The sequence below is a fragment of the Astatotilapia calliptera genome, chromosome 13 (genome assembly GCF_900246225.1).
Source record: "Astatotilapia calliptera chromosome 13, fAstCal1.2, whole genome shotgun sequence".
Classification (NCBI taxonomy): Eukaryota; Metazoa; Chordata; class Actinopteri; order Cichliformes; family Cichlidae; genus Astatotilapia; species Astatotilapia calliptera.
In genome coordinates, this window is record NC_039314.1 from 10,701,429 (window position 1) to 10,713,667 (window position 12,239).

Sequence of the window (12,239 nt, forward strand, 5' to 3'; positions counted from 1 at the left end):
GATTGTAAACATCGGTAGCCCACATCTTTTGAACCGGTCCTGAAACCAGTGTTCCTCAGCTTATCAACATCTGTTGATTTTTATTTGTAAACTAAATAATGAAAGTTGGACTTCTGCTAATGAGGTCTTCTGTAAACAAAGGAGAGGACAAAGTGAAGCCTTTACAGAGTGTTTGTTGAGTTTACCAGGATTAATAAATCTTGTTACCTCAGAAGTCAGTTACTCACTTGTCAGATAAACCTTTCACACTTTGTGTAATCCATATTTTATTTTATTGTAACAGGAAGCTTGACTTACACTTTATAATTGGTCTGAGGAAAGACTAGGTTAAATAAGACAATAGTAGCCTTTAGCAGCAACATAATCTATGTTGTATAATAGTAATACAGAATCAGAACTATGGACATTTTTTTCTACATTTGAAGTTTTGCATGTTTTGCCACTGCAGGTACAAATAAACTGACATACCATGCCAAATTAAAACCTGGCTATTTGTCTGTTGGTGGTGCTATTCAGCAATACCAGAGGGCTGCTATGACTTGTGTTTAAAAAATATGTGTTTAAATGTGTCACGTTTGCAACACATTTGGACGACAAAACACAAACGTTTCCTATTAATAAATGTATACATAAAATAAACAATGCAAAATACAACCTTGTATTCGCTTGTATGACAAAGGTAAAAGTTTTTCAGATTAGGCTCCTAATTCTTTTCCGTTGTGAAGTGTTTGATCTCATATTGTCAAGGTCAAAAAACAACTTTCTCAATGATTGAGTCTTATGGTGTATTTAGAAGAATCTCCAGATTTCAGTCAAGGGCATGTTCACAGGTTCAGTCAGTGATTCATTTTACATTTACACTTTTTTTGTGCTGTACAAATTGCTAAAGATCACGTTTTTGTCTTCAGATAAACTAAATTGACTCATTAACATACAGATAAATTTTTCATTTTGTGTGTGTGTCCAAGAAATCTTTGTCATATGCATAGCTCACTGGCAAAACAATTATTATCAATAATCATTAAATTATTATTATTGTTCTGCAGTTACATAGTGAAATATGAAAAAGTGCAATTACATCACAATTACATAAATGCATGGGATTCAGATTTAGAAGGGATTAACGTAACTGATCTAAACACTATTACATTTTCTAAGTACAGTATACATTATAGTGAATAAATATTTTAATGTGCGCTCATTAGAGGAGCAATCCATAATTTTTCAACATCAATTTTCTCACCAACGGTCATATTAACAAAGCAACGATCATTTTTGATTTGATTCAGTGGTTTTAAAATATGGGTTTCTGCTGGGATTTGTGTAATTTGATTCATATCAAGTAAGGCTGCAACATGCTCCTTTAAGTCATTCAGTCTTTCACATGCTATTCTTAAAGAGTGTTTTATGTTTGCTAGTACAGGACTTGGTTTGATGCTGATCCCCAGAGAAGGGCTTCATATTTGTAGCAATACGGAGAGAAAATAAAATGTTTTTATTCAAAATAAAGGTTTCCTTTTCTCTGTTATTGAGCCTGTCAGTTGTGCAGCTTAGCGCAGCTCCTCTCAGCTGTGTTACGTGTGGACCTTTTAAATGTTTGTTGAACTGTAATACTGGACTTCCCTGGCCTGAAAATCCACTATCACGCTCAAACGTCATGTTTTTGGTGAATAAACTAAAACCTTTGAAGAACCTTTTTTATTTTCAAATGTGCAGTATCTCATTAATGTCTCCTCTGACACAACATTTGTCAGAGGAGACATAACACAGTTGACAAAGCAATGGATTGAATGTTTTTTTCCATTTAAATCGCTCAAAAATCAAAGTGTAAGATTTGCAATTAATGGATTTTGCACTCTGCTCCTTTTTTATCTTTCACCTTTTAGTTGACATAAAATCTGCCTCTAATTAAAATGTAAAATGAAATGTAAATTTGGCAGACAGTTTGAAGACACAAAAACAATACATGTGTTTATCTAGCACATTCATTTAAGATCTCTAAAAATTAACCCCAGGCTGTACATGAAGCTGTCAAAATGCAGGTGTCCACATGGTGCTTAGCCATGGTTGGCTAGAGTAGCTATAGAGTGGCTGCGCTTTGCTACCTGAGGGTCAGTGAGTCATGAATTGCGAGACCATCTGTCCAAAAAGCTGTAGTGAATTATGATCCTATACCCACAGGAAAATCCAGCAAGAAGCCTTGAAACACAGGAATCAGGGATTATGGAATTGCTAAACTCTGAATCCTATAGTTCTAACATTTACGAGAGATGGTGACATGTGTGGTTGCCCAAATGCGTAGTATAAGATTATGGATAGAGGAGAATAATCTTAATTTACTGATAGCTGTCTAAAATCCAGAGTTATAGGTTGTACATGTGAAATCTTATGATATGACAGAATGCATTCTGTGAATGAAGGTGGAGTTTGCTCTTTTTAATTTCTGTTGTTTTTTCATATAGATTTTTTTTTTAAAATTCAGTTTAGTATCAGTTAAGAAAGTTAATATTTAGAAAAATCAGTACATGTATTTTTGAAAGCAGTTGACTCTCCTTCTGTTGTAGACATCAGGAGTCTAAATAAACACGTTCACCAATGCCTCATCAGGCAGACTGTAATACAATTTTTACCAAACTAACAGATACTAGAACTGAGGCTTTTTATTTTCTATTTTAATTCTATTTTCACAAAATATTTTATAGGTTCGTTTTGTTTTTCTGTTTTTTTTTCTCTTCCAAAAGTTTATATATTATACGTTAACTAAAATGTTTTTTAAATTTTGATTTTAGTTAACTATCATAACCTTGGTTGTGAGTGTAGCGAACGAACTTGCACAGTAGCTCGATTGTCCACTAGATGTCTCATTTTCTCTACCTTTGAGAATTCACTATTTAGCCTCACAGGAAGCCTCCATGGTCCGCTTACTTTTTGTCTCCATTTTTTGTCACTGCTTTGCTTGTTAACATTTTTTTTCTTCTTCTTTTTCCACAAACTTCCCAGGTGTTTGTGAAAATGTGTATATATATTTACTTTTCAGGCACTTTACCTCAGAGCACTACCATGCCTACGGTGTTGTTTGTGTCATATAGAAGAATTGTGTTCTCTGATAGTCTTTTCACACTGCTCAATGGGTTGATTATGTAAACATTTGCTTGTAGGATGTCAATATGTGCCTGAGGTGACAACATTCTAATTAGCATATTTTTTCTGCTGTTCTAAATGAATACCTCTCCACTGATTAATCAACTACCTACAGAAAATGAGTCACACTGAGCTGCAAAACTGGGTCTGCCCTACAACTGGAGGTGGCAGCATCCTCAGAATGCCTGCATTTACAGTATCTGTATTTCTTGTTTGTGCATCTGTCTGGTTTCGTGTTGACTTAGCACCAGGACCACTTGTGAAGGCTTGCTGCTGTGCTCTCTGACTTCTCTGCATGTTTATCATCTGTCTGATGAGTTTACTGGTGATCGACCGCATGAACGGAGTCTCTCTGAGATTCTTGTTTTTTGAACATTGGAACTGTTGTGCCATTTACTGAAAGTTCTTACTGTGGTAAAAAAAAATAATTGTGTAATTTATTGATAAATCTGCAGCTATCTGCAACTTGAAGGCTTAGTTAAGTTGATTAGTTTGTCTGAAAGGACAAACTGTTTACCTGTGTGTTCACTATGCAGTTGCTGTTGTTTTCTGTTGATACAATGCTTGGACTCTGTGTTGCTATGGCCAGAAGGAACATTTTTCTCTCTGTCTTACATAATCTTCATTTAGTGCATTTTTGTACTTCCATTTTTCATACGGGATCAGCAGTCCTTTAAGAAAATGTAGACAAAAAGATGACTTCACCTAAGCCGGAGTCATGGATAGCCTAACTGTCAAGATTTTGGTTCTTCTTTGACACTAATCTGCTGGAGATAGGACAGTGAGGCACATGTGTTGGCTTGGTAACCAATCTAGTATCCAGTGGCAACAGAGGTCTATTGAATGCTGGGCAGCTCTACATTAGCTGGTGTGCCCACCACTCTCCTGTGTCACCAAGTTGTGGAGGCATATTCATATAGGGCCCTGCAGCGAAGGTAGGTTAGTGCAATGTTCACCTCGTGGGCCAACGTTGTGTGCATGTGTGATCAGATATAGGTCCTCCCTGTGCTGGTTTTACAAATGCTCTTTTTGTTGAACAACTTAACCAGCCTGCAGGTGGTAGCACTCTCTCTGTCTCACTATGTAATTTTCTCAATAAGGTGCACTTGCTTAGTCTATGTTTAAGTCCTTGTTTCAAATAACCTCTCTTCTTCACATCACAGCCTCTCTTGAAAACACGCCGAACATGTTGTCTTGATTCTCACTCCACGTCTGAAGGCATCTGCAGGCGCAGAGGCAGACACAACAGGATAAGCGTCTTTGTCTCAGACTCCTGTCTGTCAGAGATCCCCACCCACCCCTCACACACCTCCCTTTCCCCCCCAGCCTCCCATCTATTTGGGCGGCTGTTACAGAGAGGGCAGATGGCTCATTACCATAAATAGGACAGAGAGAGAGAGTGAGCAAGGGGGCCGTGCACACCAACTAACAGGACCACGCCGCCCAAAACTAAGGAAATGGAAGCCCGTTGCTAGGAGAGAGGAAAAACAGCTTTATGGCAACACAAAGCTGATTCCCCCATCCGACCTCATCCTGCACGCACCCCCCCGCCCCCTCCTCCCTGCTCTGGGGACCGAGCCTTCTATCTGCTGGTTGGGGACAGATGGTCGATGGGCCCCACCGTCTCTACAGCTGGACACAGGCTACGCTGACACAGTCAGACCTGGCATGACTGAATCACACCTCGTCCCGTCCAACCTATGAGAATCAGGAGCGGAAAGAGCTAAAGCCCGGGCCGTCAGCTAAGAATAGATCCACACTTGTTGCCCACAGGAAACGTGACTGCACAATAGATGGTAACATATTAGATTTGTAGTTTTGTAATCTTTTTTGTTGTTTTGGGGTTTTTTTTCAATGAAGCTCATTCATTGTAGCAATTCACTTGCCGTTTTGTGCTTATCTGCTTCCTGTTTTTTAATTTTTTTTAATTTGACTTTTTAACCACTGAACAAAAAGTATGTAAAGCACTTACAAAATGATTTGTTAACACTCAGTTCCAGCTGCAAGTCCTTACTCCATCCCAGACTTTTATAACTCGTCTGCTCTCTCTAAGTCTAACAGGTTAAGAGTCATCCAACCCAATGTCTTGTAGAAGAGCAGTCCTCTCTTTCCAGTTCATCAATATTATCCTTTCTGAAAGGTGTCCCACCATGAAAGGATGGTGTGCAGGAAATGAAAATACTGCTTCACACTTCTAGTGGAGCATAGGGAGAAGTGGTAAAACTGACATTTTCTTTCATTTCATTCCCAACCACTCACACAACCATTTATACACTGGTCAGTAAAAGCTGAAGTCTGATGGGAAATATATATATTGAATTACCTAAGCCTATATCTTACAAATCTACAGGGCCTGCTTGGCAAAAGTCTTCCCTTCTTTTCTGTACTAGTTAGAAGTACTCAAATCCCATTCTGGGCAAACCCTTTGGTGCTGAGTGGAGGTCAAGCTAATGATGTATGAACTAGGTTTTAATAAGGCATTGGTTGTGTTCTAAGGAACGGGCAAGTTAATCCATTCATCCTTACTATACCTGTTCACCCTGTGAGGGGGCTGGAGCTTATGCCAGCCAACACTGGGGAATAGCGCGGCTAAAGTCTGAACAGCCAGTCAGTAACAGAGCTGACACAGAATCATCGATGCACAATATGAACTTATATATATAAAGGCTGAGGAGGGTGGGGTGAGAGAAGACATTTCCTCTGGGGAGTATCTCAGCAAAGACACCACCTCTGAAACAATAACACATCTGTTCTCACAAGACCTTTGATTGAAAGGGCAAGTGCAGCTGGCTGTCTTGCAAACAGGGAAGAGGAGAAACTGACAAGAGTCTAATTTGAACAAATAAAATAATTTCATATAACACTTGAATATTGAATAGAAATGTTGTTTCACTAATATTTGACTTGAAATCGCAGGGTGATACTTGAATCTGCTACAATTAATGTTATTTCATTAGATGTGAGCCATTTTGCACATCGTCCACGGGGAATTGGGGAAGGATGCTTGACATCCTCCTTCTCGGAAAAGAAGGAGGATGGGGAAAAGAGGGAGAAAAGCACAACTATCCAGATTGCACGAAGGAAAGCGTGGCAGCAGCATGACAAGTAAGCAGAACAGAGGCGGTCCTGCATCACCTAGCCATCCGCCCTGGTTGCATAGGAACACGAGGGCCATGCCTAGCCTCCAGACACGCTCCTTTCCTCTCTCCTCTGCCACGCTTCATTACCCAGTGCTCAGCCAGGCACAGAGAGCCACTGCACCACTTTCTCTGCACTACAGCCGTGCGCCCGCTCGCAGCCTCCCAACCAGGCTTACCCAAAGACCAGGCGGGGTATATGCTGCACCTCAGGCATCAGGTCACACTCTCTCTTAATGTATACTGCAGAGGCAAGAGTGGAAGGACACAATCAGTGGCTTCCAACCTTCTTTTCAGTCGACAGATAAACTCAAATATTCAAAATGTGCTCGTCTGAACTGGTTTCAAACACTTTATAAAAGTGGATGTGATAGTGCATGTCAGTGGTTAAGTCAATTTGGCCACATTTGTTGTTTATTTGTACTGCTGGCAAAATGTTCATCTCTTCATCATATATGAGGTTTACATTTAGTTGTTTTTTTCTGTCTATCACTTTCTATGTCAGATTTGTACATCATGTAGGTCCAAACCATGACAGAGCCTCCACCATGCTTCATAGATGGCTTTAAACACCCACTGTTGTACATTCTCTACATATTGACAACAATGTGAATCAAAACTTACAAATTTGGATTCTAAATAAGACCTGTTGACACAGATTTTTAGTCCAGTTCTTGTGTAACTTGCTATTCCTCCTTTCCCTGAATTACTGTCATGCTGACACATTCAAAGCTTTGGACTTCTTTGTATAACTGAAAAAGCTTCAGAAAGCCTGGAAGACTTTACAAATTATAAGTAAGTCTGACTCCTTGGGAACAAAATATAAAGAAATGAGGGGATCGCTCGACACTTTTGCCCAGACTTTTGATCCATTTATTTAAGCTATAGAGCTATGTTACTGTAGCATATTTTAGCTTGCAGCTTGTAGCGTACCAGCTCTCTTGAGAACTGGAAGTGTAAAATCTATTTAGACCCAAAGGTGGCTTCATAGAAGTTCAGACTTCATATTTATTGTTGTTTTGTTTTATTGGGTAAGTTTTGAAACTGAGTGTGAACACAAATGTGATTTTTAACAGGGTCTGATTCATGTTGCTAAGCAGCAGGTGGAATTGCTTCTTGTAGCTTGTATACATGAGAAAACACAACACACACTGCTGGAAGGACATGAGTGATCCCTCATACGTGTCATAGCCCACTATGGAGCTGGCAGTGCCAGACAGCACTGCTGGGCACAAGACCACTATTGTCCCACAAGATAAAGTGCACTTGTGACCAAAGCAAGGCGGGGAGGACCAGATGCAGTGAAAAGATAAGGGAGTGTCAAACAACAACGCTTTTTGTGTTGTGCCGTTGTTTACGGTAGCTGAATGTTTTTACAGACGTCACAAGTCCATTTTAAACTGTTGGTAGGACACGACATGTCAGGAGTGGGCCGTCTTCCCTTTATCCTCCTCTTGCTTCACAGTTAATTGACTACAAGTGTTCATTTGCCTTCGAGGAGCAGTCATTAGGGCTGAATAACAAAATTTAGCTCCGCAATAGAGCAGCCAGAGATCAATGGGTTAATTTAATTGCCCTCGCATGTGGTGTATTGTAGCAGGGCAATTTGCAGAGCTTTATAAGGGAGTCATGCCGTTTTACTGTGCTTAAAAGTGCAAAGAGATAGCAAGGAGGCAATGAAATAAGGGAAAGACCAAAGTTCAGTACTGTGTGTTTGGTGACAACTAAGCTGCCAGTTATATACAAATGATATTGTCACAGTCAAGCTCGAGAAAGAGCTGTCACTCTATCCCGTGTAATGACTTACAAATGACTGATTGTCTGCCTAAAGCTATAATCATGTGATGGATAACTGAAACAGAAGAATGCAATCGCTTTATATTAGAGTGACAAATTTAAACTACTGACTTTACTGACAATCTGTTTTGACTTGTATTACTTTGAAACTACTACAATTTCTTTAAAAAAAAAAAAAAAAAGCCTAGCTCTCATCACAAACTCCCTGAGCTCCCCCGAATTTAAAAAAAAAGTTGTCATGGCAAAATCACCGCCAGTCTTTATAGAGTGCACACATGGCTTTATCTGACCATCTTTTCACCAACTGTAACAATGTGCTACCATTGTTTCGTGCAAGATTGGAGCGACATTGTAAGCAAGCCATTAGTTCCCAACCCAATTATAATGTATAGGATGTTTATCAGATTTTGTGGGTGTGGTTGATTCTTTAAGCAACCATTTCAGACGAGCAGAGAGACTTTTTGCTGAAATTATGTGCATACGTTTAGGAGTCTGTTTTATAAGGGGTGGGGGGTAGTGAAGGAGGACATGCAGAGGTTTGGTGTGACAGGGGTAGGGTGGGATGGAGGCAGATGATCCACTGTAACAAACCCTAGAATTGTGTGTGTATGATCCTGATTAGAAGTTGAGAGACTTGCCTTTATTACAAATACACAACACTATGTTTACTAAGGATAGATTGTTAAAATCAACAAGTAAAACAAGTTATAATCATTTAATCAGGAGCTATCTACACTGACGTGTCTCACTAAAGACCTGAATCTATTTTTTTTTTTCATTAAGCTGTTATAAAATTTCATCTACTGTCCTTTGTTCATGCTGGCATGCTTAATCCTCCACTGGAACAAATTTAGGACATTTGTGACTGTCCATACAAGCATTTGCCCAGTCTTACCTGAACAAATAGACTGATTCAATACAGTTTTACAGCATATGTGTTTGACTGTTGAAACGATCATTCCTCTGCCCCGCGTGTTGAATTTTATTGCCTTGTGCATTAAAAGAGGCACTTATCAGCTGACAGATAACGGACAATCAGCACACTGCTGACACAATTCATAAGACCCGGTTAGGAGAAAGGATTGTCAAACAAAGGCTTGTGTAGGCAAACACACTCTTCAGTTGAGGATAACTGCAGGCAATAGCTGCGAGAACCCCTAGGGAAACAAACCTGAAGAACAAAGAAAGTGTTGCATTTGGAACAAGTTGACCACGTCTGATTGCTCTGCTGACAGTCAGAAGCCGTCTGCAAATTAAATTTACACAATTTGAGCTGCAAACACTTAAATTTAATCACTGAATATTTATTGAGTGATGCTAAAAGATTTAAAAAAACAACAACACTATCTGTGGTGCTTGCTTTGTGCAGTCTACTTCATTAAGACTGGTTGGCTCCATTTAGAGCAATGAGGTCTGGACTGGTAGGATTTCTGCTGCGTGGTCCCACACCGCTGCTGGCCTCTGGGGCTTCACAGACGGTTGCAGTTCCCTTCTTGTCCTGGAAAGTATGCAAATACTACCTGTTTAACCGGTTACCACTTTGACCATACTTATCTAGGGAAATTAAATGCTGCCATGCCTCTGCGCATGTGTGTACACATGCATCTGCACGTCTCATTCGCTTTAATGTGCATCATAATTCTCTTGATGACCCTTTCACTTCACATTTCAAACGAGGTCCAAACTAATTAGCAAAGGGAGCTGGGTGTCTGTTAGTGTAGCTTTAAATCCTCTAGAAAGAGCAGGAACAGAGACTTTACATTGTTCACTCTGCAATGTGCTCAGCTGTCCAAGGCACAATCTACCAAATTGCACATAATGGTGCATATTCTGGAAATACCACAGTCCCTTATGTCACAAAGAAACCCAGAATCCTTTTTTTTTTTTTTACATTAAATGGCAGCATCTATTCTGAAAATGTACGTGAGGACACACTGCTGATAGAAAAAAAAAAAGGAACAACACAGAAACCTGAATACTTTGAATGCATATGCAAACTTTATTATTTTTATAGGACAGCGAGACAAGCGCTGAAAAGGAGGGATTATTGCAAATCGAGATGACATTCGTAACAGGGAAGCAGTTTCTTCTGGAATGTGATTTCTCCTCACAGTTTACACCTCGTTTCTGGCTGTGTGCTAAAGTGTCAGCATCTGTGTTCCCACTCCAGAAACCAACACTAGGTGTAATGAGAAAAAAAAAAAGGGAAACAGGGAGAAAACAACAAAGGCAGGACGGCAGATTGAATGAAGAGCGGCATACAAACAAAGGTTGTCACTAATAGAGTTTTATGAGCTCCAGACCTGCTGAAATGGAGTGTTGTGCGTGTGCAGCAGCTCTTATCGGCTCGCTGGCAGTAGGGCAGGGGAGGGTGAGAGCTTCCACACTTGCGATCCCTAAAAATGGTGTGATTCATTTTCCGCATGAGAAGGTCTCACAGGGGCGGCATCAGACCAGCCAGTCCACACAGATTTATGGACCATTAAAGCAGCAGGCCTCCTGACCACTATGCCACTATGGGGCTGGCTGCTAAGACACACTGCACCCTCATTCATGCTTGGCCACCACTCTTCATCACAGGCTGCTTCCTCATTGTTCATCCCTTCATCAGCACCACTTTTACTGCCTCACATGAACTCCTCTCATAGTCTGTAATCCTGCTGTTCCTTTTGATGCAAAATGAATTGTTTACTGTCACCATTCTCACCTGCTCTTACCACCGTTTTCCCAATTCTTTCTCCCACTTTTGCGCGTTATTCTTTCCTTTCACAAAAAGGATAATTCCTTGAGTCGCTTGTTATATAGTCCAGAAAATGGTCCAGTACAGTTATGGAAATCTCTGACGGTGGTCCGGGCTAGCGTGTTGTTTTAGTCTAACAGTTATACAATCAGATTAGCACCATTGCAGGCACACAGACTAATGGGTCTGTATTTTCAAGGCATCCTCAATCAGCTGTTTCCGTGGTGATTAATGCATCTTGTTCTCGTCTCTCTCATTTGCTAGCTTTGCAACTTCATCATCCCTAGGAGTCGTACTGGAAGGGAAAAAAAATGGGGCAGAGTCTATGCTGCTCACCGGCCCTAAGAATAGCTCAGTGCGCAAGAAAACAAAGCCACAGTAACCTGAGCAGAAACTCCAAAGCATGAATGAATGAATGAATAAATATAATCACATTCAGATAAATCACTTCACCTTTGTTGTTGCTGGATGAATGAAATTTTTGCATTAAATGCTGTTCTCCAGCTTTTGTGTGTGTGTGTGTGTGTGTGTGTGTGTGTGTGTGTGTGTGTGTGTGTGTGTGTGTGTGTGTGTGTGTGTGCATACACATATATATATATATGTGTGTGTGTGTGTGTGTGTGTGTGTGTGTGTGTGTGTGTGTGTGTGTATGCCATATATTAACGACACACTGAAAAACATTAAGACTCACATTACTGTCAGACAAGTATTCATTTTGACACAAAAACACTGTTACGCCACCACCAAGCCTGTTTGTCCAGTTTAAAGAAGAGGAAGAAAAGAGAGTGCAAGCTACTTTCGGTTGCTCCCTTATTCAGAAGGGGTTTCCACAGCAGGTAGCTCTGCATGTTTGATTTGGCAGATATTTTTTTAAAACAATTGATTTGCCTTTCCTGTTGCAACCTGAAAGGGATCTGTGGTCTCCTCCGGGATCAAACAAGTGATCTTGTGCTTGTTAGGTGAAAGCAGTGCATACTGACAGCTCTCCTGCATGGCAGGTTGGCTTTATGCACATTAAAATAAATAAATAAAAATAGAGAGGCTATTAGATCATTCCACAGAGAGCTACTCATGTATGCTTATGAAACAGAGTGGCTGGAATGAGTAAAGGTATCACCGTTATGTGAAAGTTACAGCTTGGTGTGAAGTCAGTTGGCCAGTAAAGCTGCACTCACCAGATAGCCAGAGATACAAAACCGAGCTGCCGGGCTTCCTGAAGCACACTTTTGGCTGCTAAAGTACATAAGCACAGGCATGTACATAAGCACAGCAGCTTCGTGCAAATATGGACTTTTAACACATGCACAGAGGAACACTTTGATTCTGCACTGGAGAGAAGCACATAAAATGCTTATCTTTTTTCTTCTTCTTCCAAATTCTTTGCTTTGCTTTGTCTGTATACTCAAGCATTACCCAGCATGTGT